Consider the following 27149-nt stretch of genomic DNA (forward strand, 5'->3'; position numbering starts at 1 on the left):
CAGCTAGCCTCTGTTGCCCATCTTCGTCAGTTTCAGAGGGTAGAATTCTCAGTGTTGCTTTATCTCCACGTCCCTCAGTGTTTGTGTGTGTGTGTGTGAGAGCGCGTGTGTGTGTTTTCTTTGCAATCTTGGCACCTGAGCTGACGTGTGTTGCCAATCTTTTTCAGTTTCAGAGGGTACATTTTTCAGGGTTGCTGTTTCCCAAGGTCTCCACTCCCTTGCCTTTTTTTTTTTCTTTTTTGCTTAAATATTGTCGCCTGAGCTAGCCTCTGTTGCCCTGCTTCCTCAGTGTCAGATGGCAGATTTCTCAGTGTTGCTGTTTCCCCAGACCTCCACGCACTTGTGTCTTGTTATTTTCTGCTTAAAGGTTGCCACCTGAGCTAGCCTCTCTTGCCCATGTTCGTCCGTTTCAGAAGGTCGATGTCTCAGTGTCACATTTTCCACAGGTCTGCACGCCCTTGTGTTTTGCCTTTGCTTAAAGTTTGCCACCTGAAGCCAGCCTCTCTTGCCCATCTTCGTCAGTTTCAGAGGGTCGATTTCTCAGTGTTGCTATATCCCAGGTTCTCCACGCCCTTGTGTTTTCTTTTTGCTTAAAGATTGCCACCTGAAGCCAGCCTCTCTTGCCCATCTTGGGCAGTTTCCGAGGGGAGATTTCTCCGTGTTGCTTTTTCCCAGGACTGCACGCCCTTGTGTTTTGTTTTTGTTTACACATTGCCTCCTGAGCTAGCCTATGTAGCGCATCTTGCTCAGTTGCAGAGGGTAGACTGCTCAGCGTTTCTCTTTCCCATGGTCCCCAAGCCCTTATGTTTTCTTTTTGCTCAAATATTGAACCTGAGCTAGCCTCTGTTGCTCATCTTCGTCATTTTCACAGGGTAGATTTCTCAGTGTTGCTGTTTCCCCAGGTCTCCACGTCCCTCAGAGTCTGTGTTTGTGTGTGTGTGTGTGTTGTCTTTGCAAGATTGGCCCCTGAGCTAACGTGTGTTGCCCATCTTTGTCAGATTCAGTTGGTACAATTTCAGGATTGCCATTTCCCAAGGTCTCCACTCCCTTGCGTCGTTGTTTTGTTTGTTTGTTTTGCTTTACGATTGTCGCCTGAGCTAGCCTCTGTTGCCCTGCTTCCTCAGTTTAAGATGGCGGAGTTCTCAGTGTTGCTGTTTCGCCAGATCTCCACGCCCTTGTGTCTTTTTTCTCAGCCTAATGGTTGGCACCGGAGCTAGCATCTGTTGCCCATCTTCTTCAGTTTCAGAGGGTAGATTTATCAGTTTTGCTTTTTCGCCAGGTCTCCACGCCCTTGTGTTTTGTTTTTGCTTACACGTTGCCACCTGAGCTAGCCTCTGTTGCCCATCTTTGTCAGTTTCAGAGGGTGGATTTCTCAGTGTTGCTTTTTCCCCAGGTATCCACACCCTTGTGTGTTTCTTTTGCTTAACGATTGCCACCTGAGGTAGCCTCTGTAGCCCAACTTCGTCAGTTTCAGAGGGTGGATTACTCCGTGTTGCTTTTTCCCCAGGTCTCCACGTCCCTCAGTGTGTGTGTGTGTGTGTGTGTGTGTGAGTGTGTGTGTGTGTTTTCTTTGCAATATTGGCACCTGAGCTGACGTGTGTTGCCAATCTTTGTCAGTTTCAGAGGGTACATTTTTCAGGGTTGCTGTTTCCCAAGGTCTCCACTCCCTTGCCTTTTTTTTTCTTTTTTGCTTAAATATTGTCGCCTGAGCTAGCCTCTGTTGCCCTGCTTCCTCAGTTTCAGATGGTAGATTTCTCAGTGTTGCTGTTTCGCCAGACCTCCACGCACTTGTGTCTTGTTATTTTCTGCTTAAAGGTTGCCATTTGACCTAGCCTCTCTTGCCCATGTTCGTCAGTTTCGGCAGGTCGATATCTCAGTGTCACTTTTTGCACAGGTCTGCACGCCCTTGTGTTTTGTTTGTGCTTAAAGTTTGCCACCTGAAGCCAGCCTCTCTTGCCCATCTTGGTCAGTTTCAGAGGGTAGATTTCTCGGTGTCGCTTTTTCGCCAGGTCTCCACGCCCTTGTGTTTTGTTTTTGCTTACACATTGCCACCTGAGGTAGCCTCTGTTGCCCATCTTCGTCAGTTTCAGAGGGTGGATTTCTCAGTGTTGCTTTTTCCCCAGGTCTCCACGCCCTTGTGTGTTTCTTTTGCTTAGCGATTGCCACCTCAGCTAGCCTCTGTTGCCCATCTTCGTCAGTTTCAGAGGGTGGATTGCTCAGTGTTGCTTTTTCCCCAGGTCTCCACTTCCCTCAGTGTCTGTGTGTTTGTGTTTTTGTTTGCAAGATTGGCACCTTTCCTTACGTGTGTTGCCGATCTTTGTCAGTTTCAGAGGGCAGATTTCTCAGTGTTGCTGTTTCCCAGGACTGCACGCCCTTGTGTTTTGTTTTTGCTTAGCGATTGCCACCTGAGCTAGCCTATGTAGCCCATCTTCTTCAGTTTCAGAGGGTACATTTCTAAATGTTGCTTTCTACCCAGGTCTTCACGCCCTAGTGTTTTTTTTTGGTTTTTGTTTTATTTTTTGCTTAATGATTGCCACCTGACCTAGCCTGTCTTGCCCATCTTCGTCGGGTTTAGAGGGTTGATGACTCAGTGTTGCTTTTAGCCCAGGTCTCCACGTCTCTCGTGTCTGTGTGTGTCTGTGTTTCTGTGTGTGTGTTTTCTCTGCACGATTGGCACCTGAGCTAACGGGTGTTGCCAATCCTTGTCAGTTTCAGAGGGTAGATTTCTCCGTGTTGCTCTTTCCCAAGTTCTCCACGCCCTTGTGTGTTCTTTTTGATCAAAGATTGAACCTGAGCTAGCCTCTGTTGACGACCATGGTCAGTTTCAGAGGGTAGATGTCTCAGTGTTGCTCTTTCCCAGGGTCTCCACGCCCTTGTGTGGTTTTTTTTTTGCTCAAATATTGAACCTGAGCTAGCCTCTGTTGCCCGTCTTCGTCAGTTTCAGAGGGTGGATTTCTCAGTGTTGCTTTTTCCCCAGGTCTCCACGCCCTTGTGTGTTTCTTTTGCTTAACGATTGCCACCTCAGCTAGCCTCTGTTGCCCATCTTCGTCAGTTTCAGAGGGTAGAATTCTCAGTGTTGCTTTATCTCCACGTCCCTCAGTGTTTGTATGTGTGTGTGTGTGAGAGCGCGTGTGTGTGTTTTCTTTGCAATCTTGGCACCTGAGCTGACGTGTGTTGCCAATCTTTTTCAGTTTCAGAGGGTACATTTTTCAGGGTTGCTGTTTCCCAAGGTCTCCACTCCCTTGCCTTTTTTTTTTTCTTTTTTGCTTAAATATTGTCGCCTGAGCTAGCCTCTGTTGCCCTGCTTCCTCAGTGTCAGATGGCAGATTTCTCAGTGTTGCTGTTTCCCCAGACCTCCACGCACTTGTGTCTTGTTATTTTCTGCTTAAAGGTTGCCACCTGAGCTAGCCTCTCTTGCCCATGTTCGTCCGTTTCAGAAGGTCGATGTCTCAGTGTCACATTTTCCACAGGTCTGCACGCCCTTGTGTTTTGCCTTTGCTTAAAGTTTGCCACCTGAAGCCAGCCTCTCTTGCCCATCTTCGTCAGTTTCAGAGGGTCGATTTCTCAGTGTTGCTATATCCCAGGTTCTCCACGCCCTTGTGTTTTCTTTTTGCTTAAAGATTGCCACCTGAAGCCAGCCTCTCTTGCCCATCTTGGGCAGTTTCCGAGGGGAGATTTCTCCGTGTTGCTTTTTCCCAGGACTGCACGCCCTTGTGTTTTGTTTTTGTTTACACATTGCCTCCTGAGCTAGCCTATGTAGCCCATCTTGCTCAGTTGCAGAGGGTAGACTGCTCAGCGTTTCTCTTTCCCATGGTCCCCAAGCCCTTATGTTTTCTTTTTGCTCAAATATTGAACCTGAGCTAGCCTCTGTTGCTCATCTTCGTCATTTTCACAGGGTAGATTTCTCAGTGTTGCTTTTTCCCCAGGTCTCCACGTCCCTCAGAGTCTGTGTTTGTGTGTGTGTGTGTGTTGTCTTTGCAAGATTGGCCCCTGAGCTAACGTGTGTTGCCCATCTTTGTCAGATTCAGTTGGGACAATTTCAGGATTGCCATTTCCCAAGGTCTCCACTCCCTTGCGTCGTTGTTTTGTTTGTTTGTTTTGCTTTACGATTGTCGCCTGAGCTAGCCTCTGTTGCCCTGCTTCCTCAGTTTAAGATGGCGGAGTTCTCAGTGTTGCTGTTTCGCCAGATCTCCACGCCCTTGTGTCTTTTTTCTCAGCCTAATGGTTGGCACCGGAGCTAGCATCTGTTGCCCATCTTCTTCAGTTTCAGAGGGTAGATTTATCAGTTTTGCTTTTTCGCCAGGTCTCCACGCCCTTGTGTTTTGTTTTTGCTTACACGTTGCCACCTGAGCTAGCCTCTGTTGCCCATCTTTGTCAGTTTCAGAGGGTGGATTTCTCAGTGTTGCTTTTTCCCCAGGTATCCACACCCTTGTGTGTTTCTTTTGCTTAACGATTGCCACCTGAGGTAGCCTCTGTAGCCCAACTTCGTCAGTTTCAGAGGGTGGATTACTCCGTGTTGCTTTTTCCCCAGGTCTCCACGTCCCTCAGTGTGTGTGTGTGTGTGTGTGTGTGTGAGTGTGTGTGTGTGTTTTCTTTGCAATATTGGCACCTGAGCTGACGTGTGTTGCCAATCTTTGTCAGTTTCAGAGGGTACATTTTTCAGGGTTGCTGTTTCCCAAGGTCTCCACTCCCTTGCCTTTTTTTTTCTTTTTTGCTTAAATATTGTCGCCTGAGCTAGCCTCTGTTGCCCTGCTTCCTCAGTTTCAGATGGTAGATTTCTCAGTGTTGCTGTTTCGCCAGACCTCCACGCACTTGTGTCTTGTTATTTTCTGCTTAAAGGTTGCCATTTGAGCTAGCCTCTCTTGCCCATGTTCGTCAGTTTCGGAAGGTCGATTTCTCAGTGTCACTTTTTGCACAGGTCTGCACGCCCTTGTGTTTTGTTTGTGCTTAAAGTTTGCCACCTGAAGCCAGCCTCTCTTGCCCATCTTGGTCAGTTTCAGAGGGTAGATTTCTCGGTGTCGCTTTTTCGCCAGGTCTCCACGCCCTTGTGTTTTGTTTTTGCTTACACATTGCCACCTGAGGTAGCCTCTGTTGCCCATCTTCGTCAGTTTCAGAGGGTGGATTTCTCAGTGTTGCTTTTTCCCCAGGTCTCCACGCCCTTGTGTGTTTCTTTTGCTTAGCGATTGCCACCTCAGCTAGCCTCTGTTGCCCATCTTCGTCAGTTTCAGAGGGTGGATTGCTCAGTGTTGCTTTTTCCCCAGGTCTCCACTTCCCTCAGTGTCTGTGTGTTTGTGTTTTTGTTTGCAAGATTGGCACCTTTCCTTACGTGTGTTGCCGATCTTTGTCAGTTTCAGAGGGCAGATTTCTCAGTGTTGCTGTTTCCCAGGACTGCACGCCCTTGTGTTTTGTTTTTGCTTAGCGATTGCCACCTGAGCTAGCCTATGTAGCCCATCTTCTTCAGTTTCAGAGGGTACATTTCTAAATGTTGCTTTCTACCCAGGTCTTCACGCCCTAGTGTTTTTTTTTGGTTTTTGTTTTATTTTTTGCTTAATGATTGCCACCTGACCTAGCCTGTCTTGCCCATCTTCGTCGGGTTTAGAGGGTTGATGACTCAGTGTTGCTTTTAGCCCAGGTCTCCACGTCTCTCGTGTCTGTGTGTGTCTGTGTTTCTGTGTGTGTGTTTTCTCTGCACGATTGGCACCTGAGCTAACGGGTGTTGCCAATCCTTGTCAGTTTCAGAGGGTAGATTTCTCCGTGTTGCTCTTTCCCAAGTTCTCCACGCCCTTGTGTGTTCTTTTTGATCAAAGATTGAACCTGAGCTAGCCTCTGTTGACGACCATGGTCAGTTTCAGAGGGTAGATGTCTCAGTGTTGCTCTTTCCCAGGGTCTCCACGCCCTTGTGTGGTTTTTTTTTTGCTCAAATATTGAACCTGAGCTAGCCTCTGTTGCCCGTCTTCGTCAGTTTCAGAGGGTGGATTTCTCAGTGTTGCTTTTTCCCCAGGTCTCCACGCCCTTGTGTGTTTCTTTTGCTTAACGATTGCCACCTCAGCTAGCCTCTGTTGCCCATCTTCGTCAGTTTCAGAGGGTAGAATTCTCAGTGTTGCTTTATCTCCACGTCCCTCAGTGTTTGTGTGTGTGTGTGTGTGAGAGCGCGTGTGTGTGTTTTCTTTGCAATCTTGGCACCTGAGCTGACGTGTGTTGCCAATCTTTTTCAGTTTCAGAGGGTACATTTTTCAGGGTTGCTGTTTCCCAAGGTCTCCACTCCCTTGCCTTTTTTTTTTTCTTTTTTGCTTAAATATTGTCGCCTGAGCTAGCCTCTGTTGCCCTGCTTCCTCAGTGTCAGATGGCAGATTTCTCATTGTTGCTGTTTCCCCAGACCTCCACGCACTTGTGTCTTGTTATTTTCTGCTTAAAGGTTGCCACCTGAGCTAGCCTCTCTTGCCCATGTTCGTCCGTTTCGGAAGGTCGATGTCTCAGTGTCACATTTTCCACAGGTCTGCACGCCCTTGTGTTTTGCCTTTGCTTAAAGTTTGCCACCTGAAGCCAGCCTCTCTTGCCCATCTTCGTCAGTTTCAGAGGGTCGATTTCTCAGTGTTGCTATATCCCAGGTTCTCCACGCCCTTGTGTTTTCTTTTTGCTTAAAGATTGCCACCTGAAGCCAGCCTCTCTTGCCCATCTTGGGCAGTTTCCGAGGGGAGATTTCTCCGTGTTGCTTTTTCCCAGGACTGCACGCCCTTGTGTTTTGTTTTTGTTTACACATTGCCTCCTGAGCTAGCCTATGTAGCCCATCTTGCTCAGTTGCAGAGGGTAGACTGCTCAGCGTTTCTCTTTCCCATGGTCCCCAAGCCCTTATGTTTTCTTTTTGCTCAAATATTGAACCTGAGCTAGCCTCTGTTGCTCATCTTCGTCATTTTCACAGGGTAGATTTCTCAGTGTTGCTTTTTCCCCAGGTCTCCACGTCCCTCAGAGTCTGTGTTTGTGTGTGTGTGTGTGTTGTCTTTGCAAGATTGGCCCCTGAGCTAACGTGTGTTGCCCATCTTTGTCAGATTCAGTTGGGACAATTTCAGGATTGCCATTTCCCAAGGTCTCCACTCCCTTGCGTCGTTGTTTTGTTTGTTTGTTTTGCTTTACGATTGTCGCCTGAGCTAGCCTCTGTTGCCCTGCTTCCTCAGTTTAAGATGGCGGAGTTCTCAGTGTTGCTGTTTCGCCAGATCTCCACGCCCTTGTGTCTTTTTTCTCAGCCTAATGGTTGGCACCGGAGCTAGCATCTGTTGCCCATCTTCTTCAGTTTCAGAGGGTAGATTTATCAGTTTTGCTTTTTCGCCAGGTCTCCACGCCCTTGTGTTTTGTTTTTGCTTACACGTTGCCACCTGAGCTAGCCTCTGTTGCCCATCTTTGTCAGTTTCAGAGGGTGGATTTCTCAGTGTTGCTTTTTCCCCAGGTATCCACACCCTTGTGTGTTTCTTTTGCTTAACGATTGCCACCTGAGGTAGCCTCTGTAGCCCAACTTCGTCAGTTTCAGAGGGTGGATTACTCCGTGTTGCTTTTTCCCCAGGTCTCCACGTCCCTCAGTGTGTGTGTGTGTGTGTGTGTGTGTGAGTGTGTGTGTGTGTTTTCTTTGCAATATTGGCACCTGAGCTGACGTGTGTTGCCAATCTTTGTCAGTTTCAGAGGGTACATTTTTCAGGGTTGCTGTTTCCCAAGGTCTCCACTCCCTTGCCTTTTTTTTTCTTTTTTGCTTAAATATTGTCGCCTGAGCTAGCCTCTGTTGCCCTGCTTCCTCAGTTTCAGATGGTAGATTTCTCAGTGTTGCTGTTTCGCCAGACCTCCACGCACTTGTGTCTTGTTATTTTCTGCTTAAAGGTTGCCATTTGAGCTAGCCTCTCTTGCCCATGTTCGTCAGTTTCGGAAGGTCGATTTCTCAGTGTCACTTTTTGCACAGGTCTGCACGCCCTTGTGTTTTGTTTGTGCTTAAAGTTTGCCACCTGAAGCCAGCCTCTCTTGCCCATCTTGGTCAGTTTCAGAGGGTAGATTTCTCGGTGTCGCTTTTTCGCCAGGTCTCCACGCCCTTGTGTTTTGTTTTTGCTTACACATTGCCACCTGAGGTAGCCTCTGTTGCCCATCTTCGTCAGTTTCAGAGGGTGGATTTCTCAGTGTTGCTTTTTCCCCAGGTCTCCACGCCCTTGTGTGTTTCTTTTGCTTAGCGATTGCCACCTCAGCTAGCCTCTGTTGCCCATCTTCGTCAGTTTCAGAGGGTGGATTTCTCAGTGTTGCTTTTTCCCCAGGTCTCCACTTCCCTCAGTGTCTGTGTGTTTGTGTTTTTGTTTGCAAGATTGGCACCTTTCCTTACGTGTGTTGCCGATCTTTGTCAGTTTCAGAGGGCAGATTTCTCAGTGTTGCTGTTTCCCAGGACTGCACGCCCTTGTGTTTTGTTTTTGCTTAGCGATTGCCACCTGAGCTAGCCTATGTAGCCCATCTTCTTCAGTTTCAGAGGGTACATTTCTAAATGTTGCTTTCTACCCAGGTCTTCACGCCCTAGTGTTTTTTTTTGGTTTTTGTTTTATTTTTTGCTTAATGATTGCCACCTGACCTAGCCTGTCTTGCCCATCTTCGTCGGGTTTAGAGGGTTGATGACTCAGTGTTGCTTTTAGCCCAGGTCTCCACGTCTCTCGTGTCTGTGTGTGTCTGTGTTTCTGTGTGTGTGTTTTCTCTGCACGATTGGCACCTGAGCTAACGGGTGTTGCCAATCCTTGTCAGTTTCAGAGGGTAGATTTCTCCGTGTTGCTCTTTCCCAAGTTCTCCACGCCCTTGTGTGTTCTTTTTGATCAAAGATTGAACCTGAGCTAGCCTCTGTTGACGACCATGGTCAGTTTCAGAGGGTAGATGTCTCAGTGTTGCTCTTTCCCAGGGTCTCCACGCCCTTGTGTGGTTTTTTTTTTGCTCAAATATTGAACCTGAGCTAGCCATTGTTGCCCATCTTCGTCAGTTTCAGAGGGTGGATTTCTCAGTGTTGCTTTTTCCCCAGGTCTCCACGCCCTTGTGTGTTTCTTTTGCTTAACGATTGCCACCTCAGCTAGCCTCTGTTGCCCATCTTCGTCAGTTTCAGAGGGTAGAATTCTCAGTGTTGCTTTATCTCCACGTCCCTCAGTGTTTGTGTGTGTGTGTGTGTGAGAGCGCATGTGTGTGTTTTCTTTGCAATCTTGGCACCTGAGCTGACGTGTGTTGCCAATCTTTTTCAGTTTCAGAGGGTACATTTTTCAGGGTTGCTGTTTCCCAAGGTCTCCACTCCCTTGCCTTTTTTTTTTTCTTTTTTGCTTAAATATTGTCGCCTGAGCTAGCCTCTGTTGCCCTGCTTCCTCAGTGTCAGATGGCAGATTTCTCAGTGTTGCTGTTTCCCCAGACCTCTACGCACTTGTGTCTTGTTATTTTCTGCTTAAAGGTTGCCACCTGAGCTAGCCTCTCTTGCCCATGTTCGTCCGTTTCAGAAGGTCGATGTCTCAGTGTCACATTTTCCACAGGTCTGCACGCCCTTGTGTTTTGCCTTTGCTTAAAGTTTGCCACCTGAAGCCAGCCTCTCTTGCCCATCTTCGTCAGTTTCAGAGGGTCGATTTCTCAGTGTTGCTATATCCCAGGTTCTCCACGCCCTTGTGTTTTCTTTTTGCTTAAAGATTGCCACCTGAAGCCAGCCTCTCTTGCCCATCTTGGGCAGTTTCCGAGGGGAGATTTCTCCGTGTTGCTTTTTCCCAGGACTGCACGCCCTTGTGTTTTGTTTTTGTTTACACATTGCCTCCTGAGCTAGCCTATGTAGCGCATCTTGCTCAGTTGCAGAGGGTAGACTGCTCAGCGTTTCTCTTTCCCATGGTCCCCAAGCCCTTATGTTTTCTTTTTGCTCAAATATTGAACCTGAGCTAGCCTCTGTTGCTCATCTTCGTCATTTTCACAGGGTAGATTTCTCAGTGTTGCTGTTTCCCCAGGTCTCCACGTCCCTCAGAGTCTGTGTTTGTGTGTGTGTGTGTGTTGTCTTTGCAAGATTGGCCCCTGAGCTAACGTGTGTTGCCCATCTTTGTCAGATTCAGTTGGTACAATTTCAGGATTGCCATTTCCCAAGGTCTCCACTCCCTTGCGTCGTTGTTTTGTTTGTTTGTTTTGCTTTACGATTGTCGCCTGAGCTAGCCTCTGTTGCCCTGCTTCCTCAGTTTAAGATGGCGGAGTTCTCAGTGTTGCTGTTTCGCCAGATCTCCACGCCCTTGTGTCTTTTTTCTCAGCCTAATGGTTGGCACCGGAGCTAGCATCTGTTGCCCATCTTCTTCAGTTTCAGAGGGTAGATTTATCAGTTTTGCTTTTTCGCCAGGTCTCCACGCCCTTGTGTTTTGTTTTTGCTTACACGTTGCCACCTGAGCTAGCCTCTGTTGCCCATCTTTGTCAGTTTCAGAGGGTGGATTTCTCAGTGTTGCTTTTTCCCCAGGTATCCACACCCTTGTGTGTTTCTTTTGCTTAACGATTGCCACCTGAGGTAGCCTCTGTAGCCCAACTTCGTCAGTTTCAGAGGGTGGATTACTCCGTGTTGCTTTTTCCCCAGGTCTCCACGTCCCTCAGTGTGTGTGTGTGTGTGTGTGTGTGTGAGTGTGTGTGTGTGTTTTCTTTGCAATATTGGCACCTGAGCTGACGTGTGTTGCCAATCTTTGTCAGTTTCAGAGGGTACATTTTTCAGGGTTGCTGTTTCCCAAGGTCTCCACTCCCTTGCCTTTTTTTTTCTTTTTTGCTTAAATATTGTCGCCTGAGCTAGCCTCTGTTGCCCTGCTTCCTCAGTTTCAGATGGTAGATTTCTCAGTGTTGCTGTTTCGCCAGACCTCCACGCACTTGTGTCTTGTTATTTTCTGCTTAAAGGTTGCCATTTGAGCTAGCCTCTCTTGCCCATGTTCGTCAGTTTCGGAAGGTCGATTTCTCAGTGTCACTTTTTGCACAGGTCTGCACGCCCTTGTGTTTTGTTTGTGCTTAAAGTTTGCCACCTGAAGCCAGCCTCTCTTGCCCATCTTGGTCAGTTTCAGAGGGTAGATTTCTCGGTGTCGCTTTTTCGCCAGGTCTCCACGCCCTTGTGTTTTGTTTTTGCTTACACATTGCCACCTGAGGTAGCCTCTGTTGCCCATCTTCGTCAGTTTCAGAGGGTGGATTTCTCAGTGTTGCTTTTTCCCCAGGTCTCCACGCCCTTGTGTGTTTCTTTTGCTTAGCGATTGCCACCTCAGCTAGCCTCTGTTGCCCATCTTCGTCAGTTTCAGAGGGTGGATTTCTCAGTGTTGCTTTTTCCCCAGGTCTCCACTTCCCTCAGTGTCTGTGTGTTTGTGTTTTTGTTTGCAAGATTGGCACCTTTCCTTACGTGTGTTGCCGATCTTTGTCAGTTTCAGAGGGCAGATTTCTCAGTGTTGCTGTTTCCCAGGACTGCACGCCCTTGTGTTTTGTTTTTGCTTAGCGATTGCCACCTGAGCTAGCCTATGTAGCCCATCTTCTTCAGTTTCAGAGGGTACATTTCTAAATGTTGCTTTCTACCCAGGTCTTCACGCCCTAGTGTTTTTTTTTGGTTTTTGTTTTATTTTTTGCTTAATGATTGCCACCTGACCTAGCCTGTCTTGCCCATCTTCGTCGGGTTTAGAGGGTTGATGACTCAGTGTTGCTTTTAGCCCAGGTCTCCACGTCTCTCGTGTCTGTGTGTGTCTGTGTTTCTGTGTGTGTGTTTTCTCTGCACGATTGGCACCTGAGCTAACGGGTGTTGCCAATCCTTGTCAGTTTCAGAGGGTAGATTTCTCCGTGTTGCTCTTTCCCAAGTTCTCCACGCCCTTGTGTGTTCTTTTTGATCAAAGATTGAACCTGAGCTAGCCTCTGTTGACGACCATGGTCAGTTTCAGAGGGTAGATGTCTCAGTGTTGCTCTTTCCCAGGGTCTCCACGCCCTTGTGTGGTTTTTTTTTTGCTCAAATATTGAACCTGAGCTAGCCTCTGTTGCCCGTCTTCGTCAGTTTCAGAGGGTGGATTTCTCAGTGTTGCTTTTCCCCCAGGTCTCCACGCCCTTGTGTGTTTCTTTTGCTTAACGATTGCCACCTCAGCTAGCCTCTGTTGCCCATCTTCGTCAGTTTCAGAGGGTAGAATTCTCAGTGTTGCTTTATCTCCACGTCCCTCAGTGTTTGTGTGTGTGTGTGTGTGAGAGCGCGTGTGTGTGTTTTCTTTGCAATCTTGGCACCTGAGCTGACGTGTGTTGCCAATCTTTTTCAGTTTCAGAGGGTACATTTTTCAGGGTTGCTGTTTCCCAAGGTCTCCACTCCCTTGCCTTTTTTTTTTTCTTTTTTGCTTAAATATTGTCGCCTGAGCTAGCCTCTGTTGCCCTGCTTCCTCAGTGTCAGATGGCAGATTTCTCAGTGTTGCTGTTTCCCCAGACCTCCACGCACTTGTGTCTTGTTATTTTCTGCTTAAAGGTTGCCACCTGAGCTAGCCTCTCTTGCCCATGTTCGTCCGTTTCAGAAGGTCGATGTCTCAGTGTCACATTTTCCACAGGTCTGCACGCCCTTGTGTTTTGCCTTTGCTTAAAGTTTGCCACCTGAAGCCAGCCTCTCTTGCCCATCTTCGTCAGTTTCAGAGGGTCGATTTCTCAGTGTTGCTATATCCCAGGTTCTCCACGCCCTTGTGTTTTCTTTTTGCTTAAAGATTGCCACCTGAAGCCAGCCTCTCTTGCCCATCTTGGGCAGTTTCCGAGGGGAGATTTCTCCGTGTTGCTTTTTCCCAGGACTGCACGCCCTTGTGTTTTGTTTTTGTTTACACATTGCCTCCTGAGCTAGCCTATGTAGCCCATCTTGCTCAGTTGCAGAGGGTAGACTGCTCAGCGTTTCTCTTTCCCATGGTCCCCAAGCCCTTATGTTTTCTTTTTGCTCAAATATTGAACCTGAGCTAGCCTCTGTTGCTCATCTTCGTCATTTTCACAGGGTAGATTTCTCAGTGTTGCTTTTTCCCCAGGTCTCCACGTCCCTCAGAGTCTGTGTTTGTGTGTGTGTGTGTGTTGTCTTTGCAAGATTGGCCCCTGAGCTAACGTGTGTTGCCCATCTTTGTCAGATTCAGTTGGGACAATTTCAGGATTGCCATTTCCCAAGGTCTCCACTCCCTTGCGTCGTTGTTTTGTTTGTTTGTTTTGCTTTACGATTGTCGCCTGAGCTAGCCTCTGTTGCCCTGCTTCCTCAGTTTAAGATGGCGGAGTTCTCAGTGTTGCTGTTTCGCCAGATCTCCACGCCCTTGTGTCTTTTTTCTCAGCCTAATGGTTGGCACCGGAGCTAGCATCTGTTGCCCATCTTCTTCAGTTTCAGAGGGTAGATTTATCAGTTTTGCTTTTTCGCCAGGTCTCCACGCCCTTGTGTTTTGTTTTTGCTTACACGTTGCCACCTGAGCTAGCCTCTGTTGCCCATCTTTGTCAGTTTCAGAGGGTGGATTTCTCAGTGTTGCTTTTTCCCCAGGTATCCACACCCTTGTGTGTTTCTTTTGCTTAACGATTGCCACCTGAGGTAGCCTCTGTAGCCCAACTTCGTCAGTTTCAGAGGGTGGATTACTCCGTGTTGCTTTTTCCCCAGGTCTCCACGTCCCTCAGTGTGTGTGTGTGTGTGTGTGTGTGTGTGAGTGTGTGTGTGTGTTTTCTTTGCAATATTGGCACCTGAGCTGACGTGTGTTGCCAATCTTTGTCAGTTTCAGAGGGTACATTTTTCAGGGTTGCTGTTTCCCAAGGTCTCCACTCCCTTGCCTTTTTTTTTCTTTTTTGCTTAAATATTGTCGCCTGAGCTAGCCTCTGTTGCCCTGCTTCCTCAGTTTCAGATGGTAGATTTCTCAGTGTTGCTGTTTCGCCAGACCTCCACGCACTTGTGTCTTGTTATTTTCTGCTTAAAGGTTGCCATTTGACCTAGCCTCTCTTGCCCATGTTCGTCAGTTTCGGCAGGTCGATATCTCAGTGTCACTTTTTGCACAGGTCTGCACGCCCTTGTGTTTTGTTTGTGCTTAAAGTTTGCCACCTGAAGCCAGCCTCTCTTGCCCATCTTGGTCAGTTTCAGAGGGTAGATTTCTCGGTGTCGCTTTTTCGCCAGGTCTCCACGCCCTTGTGTTTTGTTTTTGCTTACACATTGCCACCTGAGGTAGCCTCTGTTGCCCATCTTCGTCAGTTTCAGAGGGTGGATTTCTCAGTGTTGCTTTTTCCCCAGGTCTCCACGCCCTTGTGTGTTTCTTTTGCTTAGCGATTGCCACCTCAGCTAGCCTCTGTTGCCCATCTTCGTCAGTTTCAGAGGGTGGATTGCTCAGTGTTGCTTTTTCCCCAGGTCTCCACTTCCCTCAGTGTCTGTGTGTTTGTGTTTTTGTTTGCAAGATTGGCACCTTTCCTTACGTGTGTTGCCGATCTTTGTCAGTTTCAGAGGGCAGATTTCTCAGTGTTGCTGTTTCCCAGGACTGCACGCCCTTGTGTTTTGTTTTTGCTTAGCGATTGCCACCTGAGCTAGCCTATGTAGCCCATCTTCTTCAGTTTCAGAGGGTACATTTCTAAATGTTGCTTTCTACCCAGGTCTTCACGCCCTAGTGTTTTTTTTTGGTTTTTGTTTTATTTTTTGCTTAATGATTGCCACCTGACCTAGCCTGTCTTGCCCATCTTCGTCGGGTTTAGAGGGTTGATGACTCAGTGTTGCTTTTAGCCCAGGTCTCCACGTCTCTCGTGTCTGTGTGTGTCTGTGTTTCTGTGTGTGTGTTTTCTCTGCACGATTGGCACCTGAGCTAACGGGTGTTGCCAATCCTTGTCAGTTTCAGAGGGTAGATTTCTCCGTGTTGCTCTTTCCCAAGTTCTCCACGCCCTTGTGTGTTCTTTTTGATCAAAGATTGAACCTGAGCTAGCCTCTGTTGACGACCATGGTCAGTTTCAGAGGGTAGATGTCTCAGTGTTGCTCTTTCCCAGGGTCTCCACGCCCTTGTGTGGTTTTTTTTTTGCTCAAATATTGAACCTGAGCTAGCCATTGTTGCCCATCTTCGTCAGTTTCAGAGGGTGGATTTCTCAGTGTTGCTTTTTCCCCAGGTCTCCACGCCCTTGTGTGTTTCTTTTGCTTAACGATTGCCACCTCAGCTAGCCTCTGTTGCCCATCTTCGTCAGTTTCAGAGGGTAGAATTCTCAGTGTTGCTTTATCTCCACGTCCCTCAGTGTTTGTGTGTGTGTGTGAGAGCGCATGTGTGTGTTTTCTTTGCAATATTGGCACCTGAGCTGACGTGTGTTGCCAATCTTTTTCAGTTTCAGAGGGTACATTTTTCAGGGTTGCTGTTTCCCAAGGTCTCCACTCCCTTGCCTTTTTTTTTTTCTTTTTTGCTTAAATATTGTCGCCTGAGCTAGCCTCTGTTGCCCTGCTTCCTCAGTGTCAGATGGCAGATTTCTCAGTGTTGCTGTTTCCCCAGACCTCCACGCACTTGTGTCTTGTTATTTTCTGCTTAAAGGTTGCCACCTGAGCTAGCCTCTCTTGCCCATGTTCGTCCGTTTCAGAAGGTCGATGTCTCAGTGTCACATTTTCCACAGGTCTGCACGCCCTTGTGTTTTGCCTTTGCTTAAAGTTTGCCACCTGAAGCCAGCCTCTCTTGCCCATCTTCGTCAGTTTCAGAGGGTCGATTTCTCAGTGTTGCTATATCCCAGGTTCTCCACGCCCTTGTGTTTTCTTTTTGCTTAAAGATTGCCACCTGAAGCCAGCCTCTCTTGCCCATCTTGGGCAGTTTCCGAGGGGAGATTTCTCCGTGTTGCTTTTTCCCAGGACTGCACGCCCTTGTGTTTTGTTTTTGTTTACACATTGCCTCCTGAGCTAGCCTATGTAGCGCATCTTGCTCAGTTGCAGAGGGTAGACTGCTCAGCGTTTCTCTTTCCCATGGTCCCCAAGCCCTTATGTTTTCTTTTTGCTCAAATATTGAACCTGAGCTAGCCTCTGTTGCTCATCTTCGTCATTTTCACAGGGTAGATTTCTCAGTGTTGCTGTTTCCCCAGGTCTCCACGTCCCTCAGAGTCTGTGTTTGTGTGTGTGTGTGTGTTGTCTTTGCAAGATTGGCCCCTGAGCTAACGTGTGTTGCCCATCTTTGTCAGATTCAGTTGGTACAATTTCAGGATTGCCATTTCCCAAGGTCTCCACTCCCTTGCGTCGTTGTTTTGTTTGTTTGTTTTGCTTTACGATTGTCGCCTGAGCTAGCCTCTGTTGCCCTGCTTCCTCAGTTTAAGATGGCGGAGTTCTCAGTGTTGCTGTTTCGCCAGATCTCCACGCCCTTGTGTCTTTTTTCTCAGCCTAATGGTTGGCACCGGAGCTAGCATCTGTTGCCCATCTTCTTCAGTTTCAGAGGGTAGATTTATCAGTTTTGCTTTTTCGCCAGGTCTCCACGCCCTTGTGTTTTGTTTTTGCTTACACGTTGCCACCTGAGCTAGCCTCTGTTGCCCATCTTTGTCAGTTTCAGAGGGTGGATTTCTCAGTGTTGCTTTTTCCCCAGGTATCCACACCCTTGTGTGTTTCTTTTGCTTAACGATTGCCACCTGAGGTAGCCTCTGTAGCCCAACTTCGTCAGTTTCAGAGGGTGGATTACTCCGTGTTGCTTTTTCCCCAGGTCTCCACGTCCCTCAGTGTGTGTGTGTGTGTGTGTGTGTGTGAGTGTGTGTGTGTGTTTTCTTTGCAATATTGGCACCTGAGCTGACGTGTGTTGCCAATCTTTGTCAGTTTCAGAGGGTACATTTTTCAGGGTTGCTGTTTCCCAAGGTCTCCACTCCCTTGCCTTTTTTTTTCTTTTTTGCTTAAATATTGTCGCCTGAGCTAGCCTCTGTTGCCCTGCTTCCTCAGTTTCAGATGGTAGATTTCTCAGTGTTGCTGTTTCGCCAGACCTCCACGCACTTGTGTCTTGTTATTTTCTGCTTAAAGGTTGCCATTTGAGCTAGCCTCTCTTGCCCATGTTCGTCAGTTTCGGAAGGTCGATTTCTCAGTGTCACTTTTTGCACAGGTCTGCACGCCCTTGTGTTTTGTTTGTGCTTAAAGTTTGCCACCTGAAGCCAGCCTCTCTTGCCCATCTTGGTCAGTTTCAGAGGGTAGATTTCTCGGTGTCGCTTTTTCGCCAGGTCTCCACGCCCTTGTGTTTTGTTTTTGCTTACACATTGCCACCTGAGGTAGCCTCTGTTGCCCATCTTCGTCAGTTTCAGAGGGTGGATTTCTCAGTGTTGCTTTTTCCCCAGGTCTCCACGCCCTTGTGTGTTTCTTTTGCTTAGCGATTGCCACCTCAGCTAGCCTCTGTTGCCCATCTTCGTCAGTTTCAGAGGGTGGATTTCTCAGTGTTGCTTTTTCCCCAGGTCTCCACTTCCCTCAGTGTCTGTGTGTTTGTGTTTTTGTTTGCAAGATTGGCACCTTTCCTTACGTGTGTTGCCGATCTTTGTCAGTTTCAGAGGGCAGATTTCTCAGTGTTGCTGTTTCCCAGGACTGCACGCCCTTGTGTTTTGTTTTTGCTTAGCGATTGCCACCTGAGCTAGCCTATGTAGCCCATCTTCTTCAGTTTCAGAGGGTACATTTCTAAATGTTGCTTTCTACCCAGGTCTTCACGCCCTAGTGTTTTTTTTTGGTTTTTGTTTTATTTTTTGCTTAATGATTGCCACCTGACCTAGCCTGTCTTGCCCATCTTCGTCGGGTTTAGAGGGTTGATGACTCAGTGTTGCTTTTAGCCCAGGTCTCCACGTCTCTCGTGTCTGTGTGTGTCTGTGTTTCTGTGTGTGTGTTTTCTCTGCACGATTGGCACCTGAGCTAACGGGTGTTGCCAATCCTTGTCAGTTTCAGAGGGTAGATTTCTCCGTGTTGCTCTTTCCCAAGTTCTCCACGCCCTTGTGTGTTCTTTTTGATCAAAGATTGAACCTGAGCTAGCCTCTGTTGACGACCATGGTCAGTTTCAGAGGGTAGATGTCTCAGTGTTGCTCTTTCCCAGGGTCTCCACGCCCTTGTGTGGTTTTTTTTTTGCTCAAATATTGAACCTGAGCTAGCCTCTGTTGCCCGTCTTCGTCAGTTTCAGAGGGTGGATTTCTCAGTGTTGCTTTTTCCCCAGGTCTCCACGCCCTTGTGTGTTTCTTTTGCTTAACGATTGCCACCTCAGCTAGCCTCTGTTGCCCATCTTCGTCAGTTTCAGAGGGTAGAATTCTCAGTGTTGCTTTATCTCCACGTCCCTCAGTGTTTGTGTGTGTGTGTGTGTGAGAGCGCGTGTGTGTGTTTTCTTTGCAATCTTGGCACCTGAGCTGACGTGTGTTGCCAATCTTTTTCAGTTTCAGAGGGTACATTTTTCAGGGTTGCTGTTTCCCAAGGTCTCCACTCCCTTGCCTTTTTTTTTTTCTTTTTTGCTTAAATATTGTCGCCTGAGCTAGCCTCTGTTGCCCTGCTTCCTCAGTGTCAGATGGCAGATTTCTCAGTGTTGCTGTTTCCCCAGACCTCCACGCACTTGTGTCTTGTTATTTTCTGCTTAAAGGTTGCCACCTGAGCTAGCCTCTCTTGCCCATGTTCGTCCGTTTCAGAAGGTCGATGTCTCAGTGTCACATTTTCCACAGGTCTGCACGCCCTTGTGTTTTGCCTTTGCTTAAAGTTTGCCACCTGAAGCCAGCCTCTCTTGCCCATCTTCGTCAGTTTCAGAGGGTCGATTTCTCAGTGTTGCTATATCCCAGGTTCTCCACGCCCTTGTGTTTTCTTTTTGCTTAAAGATTGCCACCTGAAGCCAGCCTCTCTTGCCCATCTTGGGCAGTTTCCGAGGGGAGATTTCTCCGTGTTGCTTTTTCCCAGGACTGCACGCCCTTGTGTTTTGTTTTTGTTTACACATTGCCTCCTGAGCTAGCCTATGTAGCCCATCTTGCTCAGTTGCAGAGGGTAGACTGCTCAGCGTTTCTCTTTCCCATGGTCCCCAAGCCCTTATGTTTTCTTTTTGCTCAAATATTGAACCTGAGCTAGCCTCTGTTGCTCATCTTCGTCATTTTCACAGGGTAGATTTCTCAGTGTTGCTTTTTCCCCAGGTCTCCACGTCCCTCAGAGTCTGTGTTTGTGTGTGTGTGTGTGTTGTCTTTGCAAGATTGGCCCCTGAGCTAACGTGTGTTGCCCATCTTTGTCAGATTCAGTTGGGACAATTTCAGGATTGCCATTTCCCAAGGTCTCCACTCCCTTGCGTCGTTGTTTTGTTTGTTTGTTTTGCTTTACGATTGTCGCCTGAGCTAGCCTCTGTTGCCCTGCTTCCTCAGTTTAAGATGGCGGAGTTCTCAGTGTTGCTGTTTCGCCAGATCTCCACGCCCTTGTGTCTTTTTTCTCAGCCTAATGGTTGGCACCGGAGCTAGCATCTGTTGCCCATCTTCTTCAGTTTCAGAGGGTAGATTTATCAGTTTTGCTTTTTCGCCAGGTCTCCACGCCCTTGTGTTTTGTTTTTGCTTACACGTTGCCACCTGAGCTAGCCTCTGTTGCCCATCTTTGTCAGTTTCAGAGGGTGGATTTCTCAGTGTTGCTTTTTCCCCAGGTATCCACACCCTTGTGTGTTTCTTTTGCTTAACGATTGCCACCTGAGGTAGCCTCTGTAGCCCAACTTCGTCAGTTTCAGAGGGTGGATTACTCCGTGTTGCTTTTTCCCCAGGTCTCCACGTCCCTCAGTGTGTGTGTGTGTGTGTGTGTGTGAGTGTGTGTGTGTGTTTTCTTTGCAATATTGGCACCTGAGCTGACGTGTGTTGCCAATCTTTGTCAGTTTCAGAGGGTACATTTTTCAGGGTTGCTGTTTCCCAAGGTCTCCACTCCCTTGCCTTTTTTTTTCTTTTTTGCTTAAATATTGTCGCCTGAGCTAGCCTCTGTTGCCCTGCTTCCTCAGTTTCAGATGGTAGATTTCTCAGTGTTGCTGTTTCGCCAGACCTCCACGCACTTGTGTCTTGTTATTTTCTGCTTAAAGGTTGCCATTTGACCTAGCCTCTCTTGCCCATGTTCGTCAGTTTCGGCAGGTCGATATCTCAGTGTCACTTTTTGCACAGGTCTGCACGCCCTTGTGTTTTGTTTGTGCTTAAAGTTTGCCACCTGAAGCCAGCCTCTCTTGCCCATCTTGGTCAGTTTCAGAGGGTAGATTTCTCGGTGTCGCTTTTTCGCCAGGTCTCCACGCCCTTGTGTTTTGTTTTTGCTTACACATTGCCACCTGAGGTAGCCTCTGTTGCCCATCTTCGTCAGTTTCAGAGGGTGGATTTCTCAGTGTTGCTTTTTCCCCAGGTCTCCACGCCCTTGTGTGTTTCTTTTGCTTAGCGATTGCCACCTCAGCTAGCCTCTGTTGCCCATCTTCGTCAGTTTCAGAGGGTGGATTGCTCAGTGTTGCTTTTTCCCCAGGTCTCCACTTCCCTCAGTGTCTGTGTGTTTGTGTTTTTGTTTGCAAGATTGGCACCTTTCCTTACGTGTGTTGCCGATCTTTGTCAGTTTCAGAGGGCAGATTTCTCAGTGTTGCTGTTTCCCAGGACTGCACGCCCTTGTGTTTTGTTTTTGCTTAGCGATTGCCACCTGAGCTAGCCTATGTAGCCCATCTTCTTCAGTTTCAGAGGGTACATTTCTAAATGTTGCTTTCTACCCAGGTCTTCACGCCCTAGTGTTTTTTTTTGGTTTTTGTTTTATTTTTTGCTTAATGATTGCCACCTGACCTAGCCTGTCTTGCCCATCTTCGTCGGGTTTAGAGGGTTGATGACTCAGTGTTGCTTTTAGCCCAGGTCTCCACGTCTCTCGTGTCTGTGTGTGTCTGTGTTTCTGTGTGTGTGTTTTCTCTGCACGATTGGCACCTGAGCTAACGGGTGTTGCCAATCCTTGTCAGTTTCAGAGGGTAGATTTCTCCGTGTTGCTCTTTCCCAAGTTCTCCACGCCCTTGTGTGTTCTTTTTGATCAAAGATTGAACCTGAGCTAGCCTCTGTTGACGACCATGGTCAGTTTCAGAGGGTAGATGTCTCAGTGTTGCTCTTTCCCAGGGTCTCCACGCCCTTGTGTGGTTTTTTTTTTGCTCAAATATTGAACCTGAGCTAGCCTCTGTTGCCCGTCTTCGTCAGTTTCAGAGGGTGGATTTCTCAGTGTTGCTTTTTCCCCAGGTCTCCACGCCCTTGTGTGTTTCTTTTGCTTAACGATTGCCACCTCAGCTAGCCTCTGTTGCCCATCTTCGTCAGTTTCAGAGGGTAGAATTCTCAGTGTTGCTTTATCTCCACGTCCCTCAGTGTTTGTGTGTGTGTGTGTGTGAGAGCGCGTGTGTGTGTTTTCTTTGCAATCTTGGCACCTGAGCTGACGTGTGTTGCCAATCTTTTTCAGTTTCAGAGGGTACATTTTTCAGGGTTGCTGTTTCCCAAGGTCTCCACTCCCTTGCCTTTTTTTTTTTCTTTTTTGCTTAAATATTGTCGCCTGAGCTAGCCTCTGTTGCCCTGCTTCCTCAGTGTCAGATGGCAGATTTCTCATTGTTGCTGTTTCCCCAGACCTCCACGCACTTGTGTCTTGTTATTTTCTGCTTAAAGGTTGCCACCTGAGCTAGCCTCTCTTGCCCATGTTCGTCCGTTTCGGAAGGTCGATGTCTCAGTGTCACATTTTCCACAGGTCTGCACGCCCTTGTGTTTTGCCTTTGCTTAAAGTTTGCCACCTGAAGCCAGCCTCTCTTGCCCATCTTCGTCAGTTTCAGAGGGTCGATTTCTCAGTGTTGCTATATCCCAGGTTCTCCACGCCCTTGTGTTTTCTTTTTGCTTAAAGATTGCCACCTGAAGCCAGCCTCTCTTGCCCATCTTGGGCAGTTTCCGAGGGGAGATTTCTCCGTGTTGCTTTTTCCCAGGACTGCACGCCCTTGTGTTTTGTTTTTGTTTACACATTGCCTCCTGAGCTAGCCTATGTAGCCCATCTTGCTCAGTTGCAGAGGGTAGACTGCTCAGCGTTTCTCTTTCCCATGGTCCCCAAGCCCTTATGTTTTCTTTTTGCTCAAATATTGAACCTGAGCTAGCCTCTGTTGCTCATCTTCGTCATTTTCACAGGGTAGATTTCTCAGTGTTGCTTTTTCCCCAGGTCTCCACGTCCCTCAGAGTCTGTGTTTGTGTGTGTGTGTGTGTTGTCTTTGCAAGATTGGCCCCTGAGCTAACGTGTGTTGCCCATCTTTGTCAGATTCAGTTGGGACAATTTCAGGATTGCCATTTCCCAAGGTCTCCACTCCCTTGCGTCGTTGTTTTGTTTGTTTGTTTTGCTTTACGATTGTCGCCTGAGCTAGCCTCTGTTGCCCTGCTTCCTCAGTTTAAGATGGCGGAGTTCTCAGTGTTGCTGTTTCGCCAGATCTCCACGCCCTTGTGTCTCTTTTTTCTGCCTAATGGTGGGCACCTGAGCTAGCATCTTTTGCCCATCTTCTTCAGTTTCAGAGGGTCGATTTATCAGTGTTGATTTTTCCGCAGGTCTCCACGTCCATCAGTGTCTGTGTGTGTGTTTTCTTTGCAAGATTGGCACCTTTCCTTACGTGTGTTGCCGATCCTTGTCAGTTTCAGATGGAAGATTAATCAGTGTTGCTGTTTCCCAGGTCTGCACGCCCTTGTGTTTTGTTTTTGCTTACACATTGCCACCTGAGCTAGCCTATGTAGCCCATCTTCTTCAGTTTCAGAGGGTAGATTTATCAGTTTTGCATTTTCGCCAGGTCTCCACGCCCTTGTGTTTTGTTTTTGCTTACACGTTGCCACCTGAGCTAGCCTCTGTTGCCCATCTTTGTCAGTTTCAGAGGGTGGATTTCTCAGTGTTGCTTTTTCCCCAGGTATCCACACCCTTGTGTGTTTCTTTTGCTTAACGATTGCCACCTGAGGTAGCCTCTGTAGCCCAACTTCGTCAGTTTCAGAGGGTGGATTACTCCGTCTTGCTTTTTCCCCAGGTCTCCACGTCCCTCAGTGTGTGTGTGTGTGTGTGTGTGTGTGAGTGTGTGTGTGTGTTTTCTTTGCAATATTGGCACCTGAGCTGACGTGTGTTGCCAATCTTTGTCAGTTTCAGAGGGTACATTATTCAGGGTTGCTGTTTCCCAAGGTCTCCACTCCCTTGCCTTTTTTTTTCTTTTTTGCTTAAATATTGTCGCCTGAGCTAGCCTCTGTTGCCCTGCTTCCTCAGTTTCAGATGGTAGATTTCTCAGTGTTGCTGTTTCGCCAGACCTCCACGCACTTGTGTCTTGTTATTTTCTGCTTAAAGGTTGCCATTTGAGCTAGCCTCTCTTGCCCATGTTCGTCAGTTTCGGAAGGTCGATTTCTCAGTGTCACTTTTTGCACAGGTCTGCACGCCCTTCTGTTTTGTTTGTGCTTAAAGTTTGCCACCTGAAGCCAGCCTCTCTTGCCCATCTTGGTCAGTTTCAGAGGGTAGATTTCTCGGTGTCGCTTTTTCGCCAGGTCTCCACGCCCTTGTGTTTTGTTTTTGCTTACACATTGCCACCTGAGGTAGCCTCTGTTGCCCATCTTCGTCAGTTTCAGAGGGTGGATTTCTCAGTGTTGCTTTTTCCCCAGGTCTCCAGGCCCTTGTGTGTTTCTTTTGCTTAGCGATTGCCACCTCAGCTAGCCTCTGTTGCCCATCTTCGTCAGTTTCAGAGGGTGGATTTCTCAGTGTTGCTTTTTCCCCAGGTCTCCACTTCCCTCAGTGTCTGTGTGTTTGTGTTTTTGTTTGCAAGATTGGCACCTTTCCTTACGTGTGTTGCCGATCTTTGTCAGTTTCAGAGGGCAGATTTCTCAGTGTTGCTGTTTCCCAGGACTGCACGCCCTTGTGTTTTGTTTTTGCTTAGCGATTGCCACCTGAGCTAGCCTATGTAGCCCATCTTCTTCAGTTTCAGAGGGTACATTTCTAAATGTTGCTTTCTACCCAGGTCTTCACGCCCTAGTGTTTTTTTTTGGTTTTTGTTTTATTTTTTGCTTATTGATTGCCACCTGACCTAGCCTGTCTTGCCCATCTTCGTCGGGTTTAGAGGGTTGATGACTCAGTGTTGCTTTTAGCCCAGGTCTCCACGTCTCTCGTGTCTGTGTGTGTCTGTGTTTCTGTGTGTGTGTTTTCTCTGCACGATTGGCACCTGAGCAAACGGGTGTTGCCAATCCTTGTCAGTTTCAGAGGGTAGATTTCTCCGTGTTGCTCTTTCCCAAGTTCTCCACGCCCTTGTGTGTTCTTTTTGATCAAAGATTGAACCTGAGCTAGCCTCTGTTGACGACCATGGTCAGTTTCAGAGGGTAGATGTCTCAGTGTTGCTCTTTCCCAGGGTCTCCACGCCCTTGTGTGGTTTTTTTTTTGCTCGAATATTGAACCTGAGCTAGCCTCTGTTGCCCGTCTTCGTCAGTTTCAGAGGGTGGATTTCTCAGTGTTGCTTTTTCCCCAGGTCTCCACGCCCTTGTGTGTTTCTTTTGCTTAACGATTGCCACCTCAGCTAGCCTCTGTTGCCCATCTTCGTCAGTTTCAGAGGGTAGAATTCTCAGTGTTGCTTTATCTCCACGTCCCTCAGTGTTTGTGTGTGTGTGTGTGTGAGAGCGTGTGTGTGTGTTTTCTTTGCAATCTTGGCACCTGAGCTGACGTGTGTTGCCAATCTTTGTCAGTTTCAGAGGGTACATTTTTCAGGGTTGCTGTTTCCCAAGGTCTCCACTCCCTTGCCTTTTTTTTTTCTTTTTTGCTTAAATATTGTCGCCTGAGCTAGCCTCTGTTGCCCTGCTTCCTCAGTGTCAGATGGCAGATTTCTCAGTGTTGCTGTTTCCCCAGACCTCCACGCACTTGTGTCTTGTTATTTTCTGCTTAAAGGTTGCCACCTGAGCTAGCCTCTCTTGCCCATGTTCGTCCGTTTCGGAAGGTCGATGTCTCAGTGTCACATTTTCCACAGGTCTGCACGCCCTTGTGTTTTGCCTTTGCTTAAAGTTTGCCACCTGAAGCCAGCCTCTCTTGCCCATCTTCGTCAGTTTCAGAGGGTCGATTTCTCAGTGTTGCTATATCCCAGGTTCTCCACGCCCTTGTGTTTTCTTTTTGCTTAAAGATTGCCACCTGAAGCCAGCCTCTCTTGCCCATCTTGGGCAGTTTCCGAGGGGAGATTTCTCCGTGTTGCTTTTTCCCAGGACTGCACGCCCTTGTGTTTTGTTTTTGTTTACACATTGCCTCCTGAGCTAGCCTATGTAGCCCATCTTGCTCAGTTGCAGAGGGTAGACTGCTCAGCGTTTCTCTTTCCCATGGTCCCCAAGCCCTTATGTTTTCTTTTTGCTCAAATATTGAACCTGAGCTAGCCTCTGTTGCTCATCTTCGTCATTTTCACAGGGTAGATTTCTCAGTGTTGCTTTTTCCCCAGGTCTCCACGTCCCTCAGAGTCTGTGTTTGTGTGTGTGTGTGTGTTGTCTTTGCAAGATTGGCCCCTGAGCTAACGTGTGTTGCCCATCTTTGTCAGATTCAGTTGGTACAATTTCAGGATTGCCATTTCCCAAGGTCTCCACTCCCTTGCGTCGTTGTTTTGTTTGTTTGTTTTGCTTTACGATTGTCGCCTGAGCTAGCCTCTGTTGCCCTGCTTCCTCAGTTTAAGATGGCGGAGTTCTCAGTGTTGCTGTTTCGCCAGATCTCCACGCCCTTGTGTCTCTTTTTTCTGCCTAATGGTGGGCACCTGAGCTGGCATCTGTTGCCCATCTTCTTCAGTTTCAGAGGGTAGATTTATCAGTTTTGCTTTTTCGCCAGGTCTCCACGCCCTTGTGTTTTGTTTTTGCTTACACGTTGCCACCTGAGCTAGCCTCTGTTGCCCATCTTTGTCAGTTTCAGAGGGTGGATTTCTCAGTGTTGCTTTTTCCCCAGGTATCCACACCCTTGTGTGTTTCTTTTGCTTAACGATTGCCACCTGAGGTAGCCTCTGTAGCCCAACTTCGTCAGTTTCAGAGGGTGGATTACTCCGTGTTGCTTTTTCCCCAGGTCTCCACGTCCCTCAGTGTGTGTGTGTGTGTGTGTGTGTGTGAGTGTGTGTGTGTGTTTTCTTTGCAATATTGGCACCTGAGCTGACGTGTGTTGCCAATCTTTGTCAGTTTCAGAGGGTACATTATTCAGGGTTGCTGTTTCCCAAGGTCTCCACTCCCTTGCCTTTTTTTTTCTTTTTTTGCTTAAATATTGTCGCCTGAGCTAGCCTCTGTTGCCCTGCTTCCTCAGTTTCAGATGGTAGATTTCTCAGTGTTGCTGTTTCGCCAGACCTCCACGCACTTGTGTCTTGTTATTTTCTGCTTAAAGGTTGCCATTTGAGCTAGCCTCTCTTGCCCATGTTCGTCAGTTTCGGAAGGTCGATTTCTCAGTGTCACTTTTTGCACAGGTCTGCACGCCCTTCTGTTTTGTTTGTGCTTAAAGTTTGCCACCTGAAGCCAGCCTCTCTTGCCCATCTTGGTCAGTTTCAGAGGGTAGATTTCTCGGTGTCGCTTTTTCGCCAGGTCTCCACGCCCTTGTGTTTTGTTTTTGCTTACACATTGCCACCTGAGGTAGCCTCTGTTGCCCATCTTCGTCAGTTTCAGAGGGTGGATTTCTCAGTGTTGCTTTTTCCCCAGGTCTCCACGCCCTTGTGTGTTTCTTTTGCTTAGCGATTGCCACCTCAGCTAGCCTCTGTTGCCCATCTTCGTCAGTTTCAGAGGGTGGATTTCTCAGTGTTGCTTTTTCCCCAGGTCTCCACTTCCCTCAGTGTCTGTGTGTTTGTGTTTTTGTTTGCAAGATTGGCACCTTTCCTTACGTGTGTTGCCGATCTTTGTCAGTTTCAGAGGGCAGATTTCTCAGTGTTGCTGTTTCCCAGGACTGCACGCCCTTGTGTTTTGTTTTTGCTTAGCGATTGCCACCTGAGCTAGCCTATGTAGCCCATCTTCTTCAGTTTCAGAGGGTACATTTCTAAATGTTGCTTTCTACCCAGGTCTTCACGCCCTAGTGTTTTTTTTTGGTTTTTGTTTTATTTTTTGCTTATTGATTGCCACCTGACCTAGCCTGTCTTGCCCATCTTCGTCGGGTTTAGAGGGTTGATGACTCAGTGTTGCTTTTAGCCCAGGTCTCCACGTCTCTCGTGTCTGTGTGTGTCTGTGTTTCTGTGTGTGTGTTTTCTCTGCACGATTGGCACCTGAGCTAACGGGTGTTGCCAATCCTTGTCAGTTTCAGAGGGTAGATT

This window comes from Equus caballus, chromosome 1, assembly GCF_041296265.1.
Source record: "Equus caballus isolate H_3958 breed thoroughbred chromosome 1, TB-T2T, whole genome shotgun sequence".
Classification (NCBI taxonomy): domain Eukaryota; kingdom Metazoa; phylum Chordata; class Mammalia; order Perissodactyla; family Equidae; genus Equus; species Equus caballus.